Source organism: Rhineura floridana, chromosome 7 (assembly GCF_030035675.1).
Source record: "Rhineura floridana isolate rRhiFlo1 chromosome 7, rRhiFlo1.hap2, whole genome shotgun sequence".
Lineage (NCBI taxonomy): Eukaryota > Metazoa > Chordata > Lepidosauria > Squamata > Rhineuridae > Rhineura > Rhineura floridana.
Genome location: NC_084486.1, coordinates 56,223,873 through 56,231,852, shown reverse-complemented (window position 1 = coordinate 56,231,852; position 7,980 = coordinate 56,223,873).

Below are 7,980 nucleotides of genomic sequence, written 5' to 3'. Positions count from 1 at the left end.
AAACCTAAATGAACTTTATACATTGTTAAGCAAAGTCAAGAACTTCAGATATTTGCCATTCTCCTAAAAACACACACACAATGAAAACAAAGACATATTTGCAATCATACTTGATAGTCTTCTTTATGTGAAGTAATTACTAATACAAAGTAATCCAAAGGCGTGGATCAGATTATTAATGAAAATTGTTGCCTGTCCTGCAAAGTCTCCTACTATCTTTTGTAAAACAAGACAGGAGACTGTATAATGTAATGAATAGCCCTGGGCTCGAGGACTGCCAGAACTAACTTTCTGAAATCTGTCTCAGCTGACGAGCTGTAAACGGAACATAGCCAAAAGGGGCAGCACCATACAGTCGATAGAATATAAATTTGGGCCTGCCTTGGGAGAGCATTCCATACATTGGGATGGGGCTACTACAGGAAAAGCATATTCTCATGTTGCCACCAACCCCCTGGACTTCCCTCAGGTGATGATTTCAGAGTTTGAGCAGATTCAAAATTGTTGCCATAAAATAGGTGCTTAATAGAAACACCCAGTAATTAGCTATTTAGGTAGTCAGATGGCATTTATCTCCCTAATACTAGGTGGATGTGAACAAGCCCCCATTGATCTAACAGGAGGGAAGTGCTACCTACTTATGTTTACTAGATCATAGCCACTTCAAAAATCCTGCATTGAAATCACTTCTATATAGCATGAATCATTTTGCATGGATTATTTGAAGATCTGTAACAACGGTTCTGCTTGTGTGTAAATCACAGTATGTACAGAGACACCATGACTGGCTGCAGCAGGTTCCATTAGTGTTGTGTACATTTGTTAAGGATTGTCAGATGTTATTGCCCAAACTCTTATCTAGTGGATGCAGCAGGATGAGGGTTCTACACATTCTTCCTAGGCTTATGTCTACCCACAGTCTTATATGTCAAATGTTGTCCTCACCTAAGTGAGGCTGGCTGGCTAGGTAAACCTAGGGAAAAAATCCTATCCAAGTTCCCCTTGGGAATGAGGATGTATCAGGAAATATAATTATAGGATTCCACAGTGGAAAATCAAAATATATACTTTTATTTCTATACTAAGGTCCAGTTCAGACTAGAAATACAAGTAGCTGGCTTCAGCCAATGCAGAAATTGTGCATACATAATTATAGAAGGAATCTGGCCTTAACCATTAGCTTAATAGTTAAACAGATCTATATAACTGGCTGCGGCCAGGACATACAATACTAACAAGCATTTAGCTGGCTCTATCTTACATCACATGGGTTAGGCAGGCACATAACTGGCTTTATCAAGTTTATAACTTGCTTATAACTGAAGCAATTACACAGTGCATTAGTGTGGCTGGCAAACAACAACAGTGTAGTGACCGGCTTCAAGGCAAATCTACAGTGCCTTATACATGTAAGCATGACGGGGAATTTTATATATACATACATGTATAGCTAATGGGGAATTCAATATACATAAATAATAAGCAAAATATATTCTTTTATAAAGCTATAAAGGTTCATAACATTTTAATAGTTTAGTAGGAAACCAGATCCTTTTCTTCTTGCAGCTGTCTCCATGACTATGCTGGCCGTTTGGAACTGTTTGTACTCAAAACAATTGATAACACTGTGCTGAATATCTCGGTACCTCTAAGACGTAGAAAGAATTGCAGAACAGCTAAGATGCTTAGCTCACTGTGAAAATGTACTTTCATGTGAAGTACTGAACATTGCCAAATTCATTAGAACACCAAATTCACTAGAACACGATGCAGAGAAGTACAGTACCTATGCAATGCCTATGCAAAGAGAAGTACAGTACCTATGCAAAATGCCTGTGTAATACTGTCATGTCTATGTCATTCTGATGTGTTAAGTCCTGATTGGTAGATGCTAAAGTCTTTGTCCTGAAATGTATAAAAACCCCAGGCAAACAGTGCCAAGGGGCAGTTCTCCACTCACTAGGAGGGAGACTGACCAAGTGTACATTTGTCATCGAATAAAGGCCTACCTTTTTGCTGCAAGCCTGTGTCTTCAAAATTTTATTTAAGGACCCCCAGCAAAGAAACCACAGGAGAAATACAAAATTCTCCAACAAGCATTTCTCTAATAACAGCCTTAGCGACACTTGTACAAACAATACTATCTTTGGCCTGAGCCAAAGAGTCTGAAAACATTATATAATATTCTCTCTATAGCCTTAGCTAAAGAGTCTGAAAACTTTACATAATACCTGCCTAAATACAATATAATACATACTTTTGGCTTCAGGAAAAGTAATGCTCTCACCCTTGAGTGGGGATCTGTAAATTGGAAGAATTTGCTTGGCTTGTAAGCAGTCATTGGTCAGTGTCAGGCAGCATCTTCGGCACAATCACTAAGGACTGGCCTCTTCAGTTCAGTCTCGAAGAATGGCATCATAGTCTTATCTTAGTAATCTTTGCTTCAGCAATCTTTGGCGCATTAGCTAGGACTGGCCTTGAGCATTAGGTTTGCCAGCTATTTTATAGGCCTTTCCAACCGTATGAGGGCTTTCATTTTACCCTTTTGTGCCTTCTTGGTGGGCTAACTGCTCTAACTTGTTAAAGGTATGACAGGACTTGTGACTCCTTAGAGAGTTGACAATATTGCAATTTGTCTCTCCCAAAAGATCTAACAGAGTATTTCCCAAGATGCCTTTTGTTTACAGAAGGGAGGAGGGCAGTGCCCAGATTCTTGGCAGGCTTCCGAACCAGTTGTTCTCTAGCAGAGTGGCAGGAGATTGCCCAGTCTTCAGATAGGGGAGGAGGGAGAGGAAAGTGAAAGAAACTTAACTTTTAGCAGCTAGGCAACTTGCACTTTAGCTGTTGTTGTTTTCAGTATAAATACCTCTTGTCTCCAGTTTTATACATTTTATTTAACCTTGGAGAGCTGAAAAGGGCCCAAACCATGAAAAATCAAAGGTGCCCTATAATCCACTTGCAGGATTCATGTAGCTTATACACAGAAGTGAATTTCAGACTGAGGATTTTGAACTCCCTTCTGCTTTCAGAGGAAAAAACCAGAGGATGCTTCAGCCTAGAGTGAAAGACTAAGATGATGCCAGCAGGTTGCAGGAAGCCTCTTTGTAGTGAGATTTTATTGGGTAGTGGTGGTGGTATGTGAGTTTGTTTGGGGTCTGGGTGAGATCCAGGATCCTGAGAGGTGTGGGGAGGTGTGTCAGAAGAAGGAATTGGTATCAGTATATATCTATTAGTAATTTGCAGACATTTTTTGTGACAGTACTCACTGGTATGGAGTACCGGCACCTTTTTGCTGCCCATGGCAGCCATTTAGTGCTGGCACCCATAGCACTTTTATCATGAGTACCAGCACCTCATTTTTTAAAAATCTCAAAATGGTCATTTGTATTCATTGTTTTATTGTGTAGTTTTGAAACTTTTGTTGTTGCTGTTGTTTTAGTTTGCTGTCTACTGCTTAGAGATATTTTCATACATTAAAATAAATAATGCAGCCACAGTCTGAAGGGCCTTTGTATCGACTGATGTAAACTGCTTTGATTATATTGTTACACTCTTGCTTCTACAAGTGGTGAAAAGTTCCAGAGGTGCAATGCTGCTTACCCAGCTTTGGTATTCCAGGAGATCCCTGGAGGCTTGTGACATTTTGTAAATATTTGAGGGTTTTTTTGCAAATATTTCAACATATATCTTAAACTCTCCAAGAGATACTCACAGGCCTGCACCAAGTATCCAGAGAGTCAGCCAGTCCCCTCAGCCCTTCCAGACTATACTCTTTGTTCCTTTCTCCCGTTCACAGGCACCTGAATCACATCATCCTCAGCTGAGACAGGGGTGGTGGAGAATTCTGCTTTTGCCCCATTTGGAGGACTTTAAAAAGATGCAACTATCAATCATCTAACCATTAACTCCAATGGAGACAAATCAACAGATATCATGAAATATTAACACTTCTTTGTCAAATCCAAGACTCTCACCTGATACTATCTTAAAGCAACCCTCAGTGACTCCTGTTCACAGAAACCAAATCGCCCAAACCATTGTATTAGAAGGCAGGAATAAATACTAGAAATATTAGTTGGAGCTCTCCTTTATTTTATTTATTTATTTAATTTATATCCTGCCCTTTCTACCAGTAGGAGCCCAGCTTCTCAGCCAGCTTCAAAGATAGCCCTTATATGCAGTGCCAAAGCCCAGAATGACCTCTACTTTCCAAGGAGTCAGCAATGGTTTGGACTCCTCTTGGCTGTTTACTCTTACTGATGTTTCCAAAACTACATATTAACATACCATAAAACTAATACCAATAATAAAAAAGCCAATGGATCAGCAAAAAGGCAGTTCATTAGCTCAAACAATCCCAAAGGCCTAAAGAAAAAAGAAACATGGAAACATGGGAGACAATTGTACCTTCAGCGAGTTATACAACTGTAAGAATGGTAAAGGAGATTATGTGTTTTTCTGAAGCTCTCTCCTGTTTTATCTTTGGCTAAGGCAGCTTTTCCCAACCTGGTGTCCTCCAGATGCTTTGGATCACAGAGCAACCCGGACTCTTGGCCATGTTGACTGGGACTGATGGGAGTTGTAATCCAAAATATCTAGAGGACATCAGATTGGGGAAGACTGGGCTAGGGGTATAGGAATGAGAATCCATCCTTGAACAGCATACTGCTTGCACAATCATAGTTATATGTCTCCCATGGTACTATGTATTTAAGGGGGGTATTTACACATTGCCAAAAAACAAGAAATGTATCACCATAAGAGGACACTGATTTGCATACACAGGAACAGTTAACAACGGAAATCACAGATTCAGCAGAAAGTCATTAAACAAAGCACTGGAAAGCCATTAAACAGAAGCAAACATGCAAGAAAGCAATCAGTTGGATCCCAAAGCCTTTCTGAAGAAGTTTGCCTAAATTTGGCAGCACAACTGAAAAGGCCCTGCTCTGTGTAGACATCTGCCAAACGTGTGTTTCTGGGGCACACAGAACAGGAGCTCAGATATCAACATAGCACAAAAGGAGGCCACCATCGCTATTTGTACTTCCTGTGGTTTTCAGTACATATCCAAAGAGTTTTAGCTCACTTCAACCACATAGGCACAAATCATTGTTACAGACAGAGGTGAACGACTAAAAGAATAAAAACAAAAGCCATATGTGAGATTTGGTCTTTCGGATCTGTGAAATGTGGAATGCAAATTCTACAGTCCTATTTTTTAATCCCTGCTTATTCTCTAATCTTATCAAATATACATCCACATGTCCTGATATACACAAATAGTATTAGGATTTGCAAAGCACATTTTCCTAGAAAATCCAATTTCACAATATATATTTTTTCCTGGTGACATATTAGCCATTTCTTTATACATTAAAAGGTCTTATGCCATTTCAGCTGAAGGAGACAGAACTGAGCTGCATAGCAAAGGCAGGGTAAGCTAATCACATTGCATTATTATCCTTCTGCAGGAAATACTTTTACAAGACATATACATAATGTTTTATGACATGCACCTGGTCTTTCCTCTTATGGCATAGGGAAATGTCTTACTCACTGATACCTATCCTCATGCTGTTTATCCCTCACAGTTACTTTGTGATATCACTGTTTACATCTGAATGGAGGTGCCTCCAGGTTCATAAATCTGTATGCAGTAGTATGGGTTCTCTAACAGCAATTCATTTTAATTATGTGTGACATAAAAGGACCACCTACAGATGAGACAATATAGTTGTAAGATTTTCAAGGTTGCTACAGGGAATACTTCATAACTGAAGTATGTTTTCCCTATGGAGTTACACTACCATTTGATTTAATTTTTAATTTTTACATTTTAATCAAAAATAGATCAAATGGTGGTGGTACCCCCTGGGAAACATACTTCAGATATGAAGCAGTTCGTGTTTCCTTTAAATATGTAAAGCTGCCATTTATGTATAACTCATGAATGACACCCTGTGTTGCAAGCAAATGCCATGCAGTGTTTTCTATACTGCTCCAGTAACAATAATAGAACCACATACAAGTATAGCTGGATTTAACAAGGAAAAAAATGCCACTCAAACATGTAAACACAAGATTAAATTTAATCTGAAGCTGATCCTAATAGTCTGTTTTAGAAAATGTTTAAAGACAGACCTGCTTCATATAATTCAGAACTCATGTGTAGAGGGTCACTAAGCATGTGCAGAATATCATATTTTCACTAATGAGTATCTACAGTAGAGGTTATTGATCTTTTGGGATCAGTGGGCACATTTTGAATGTTGAGAGTCCTGTGGGTGCCCGTCACAGGATGGCTACCATGGGAGCATGGCAAAACACAAAATGGCTTGGGGAGGGCTCATGCGTAACGCAAAATTGGAGTACAGTCATTACTGCTTCTCACTCCGCAGACAGCCTCATGGTTACCATGGGAAGTCACCTATGTCCTGCTGGTCCTGGTTGTGGAGATACAGCTATTAAAGGCACCGGAATCCTGTTTTCCCCAATGCCAATCCTAAACCAAAGCCCAGGATGCCATCCTGTACCCAATTCCCTACAAGTAAACCCCATTAAACATAAAGAGATTTCTATGTATACCATTGTACTGTAAAATAACTATACAGTGAATTCTTAATGAGTGTCTGTCTTTAGGTCCTGCAAAGCAGGAGACATGCTTAAGGCTCTTTGCAAAGTTTTCACATTTTGTATGTGCAATTTGGGGAGGGGATTTTTTAAACATCTACCTGCACTTATTGTGTAGTAATATTTGCAGAAAATAATATCTAAGGACTACCTGATCTCAGACAAACCTATCACAGGAAAGATGCATCCTGGTTGACAGGAAAAAAAAGGAAAGGCAAACTACGGAGATTCTAAGAACTACTAGAAAATAAGACAAAAACAGGAAAAGTGAACTAAAGGGGAGGAGTCAATAGCAGCTTTTTAGGAGCTCAGGAATTCCTATTGTATGGTGTCCAAACAACTCACTTACCAATCACAGCTCTGACTTCATTCTCTGGCTCAAAACACTGACAGGTTTGGCTCATTTCACAGAAATCACTTAGAAAGGTACCTGCACATTTTGCTTCATAACTTTCTTTCTAGAAGGACTAGAGATTTTTTTTTTTAAAATGACAGCTCAGAGTCGGGCCCCCCCGTCTGTGGGCACCAGTAAAGGACTTTGTGGGTGCTGTGTTGGTGATTTCTGATCTGTAGTATACCTCCACATATTGGAGTTTATGAGACTGTTTCCAGATAGATTTCAAAAGTATTGTACAGTGATTATACATTTATTTATTTATTTGTTTCATTTATAGACCGCCCATAGCGAGTGGCTCTAGAATCATAGAATAGTAGAGTTGGATGGGGCCTTATAAGGCCATTGAGTTCAACTCCCTGCTCAATGCAGGAATCCAACTTAAAGCATATGTGACAGGTGCCTGTCCAGCTGCCCCTTTAATGTCTCTAGCATTGGAGAGCCCAATATATCTAGTATTTATATATACATCTTTTAAATAAATAAATATGCTATTAAGGCTTGAGTGCTGTAATGTGGATTCAAAAAGCCGTACTATAAGAACAAAATCCTAAAATATGTTTTCTTTATTGCTGGTTGCTAAGTTAGTTAAGCAGTACAGCAAAGAGTAACAGCGGTCTGAAATGCGAGTGTGCCAGCGTGTGCGCGCGTTTACCTAAGAAAGCAGGTTTTTACCCTGCATCGGGATCACTGAGACTTTGGACTTAGTAAAATAAGAAAAGCTACTTTATTTATAGAAATACATAGTAGATAGAAAGGCATACCTAGTTCTAACTAAGTTGGAGGCGCAATACCCAAGCATGGGAATTGCCCTCATGGCTAGGAGAGAGCAGAGAAAAAAGGTGTCTCCTCTCTCCTGGACAGTAGGAGCAGAGAAAGAAAGGGCGGAAGGAGGGCCAGGTAAGCTTCCCTAAAGACCTATCAGTCTAACAGCTGGAAGGAAGTCAGTCAGA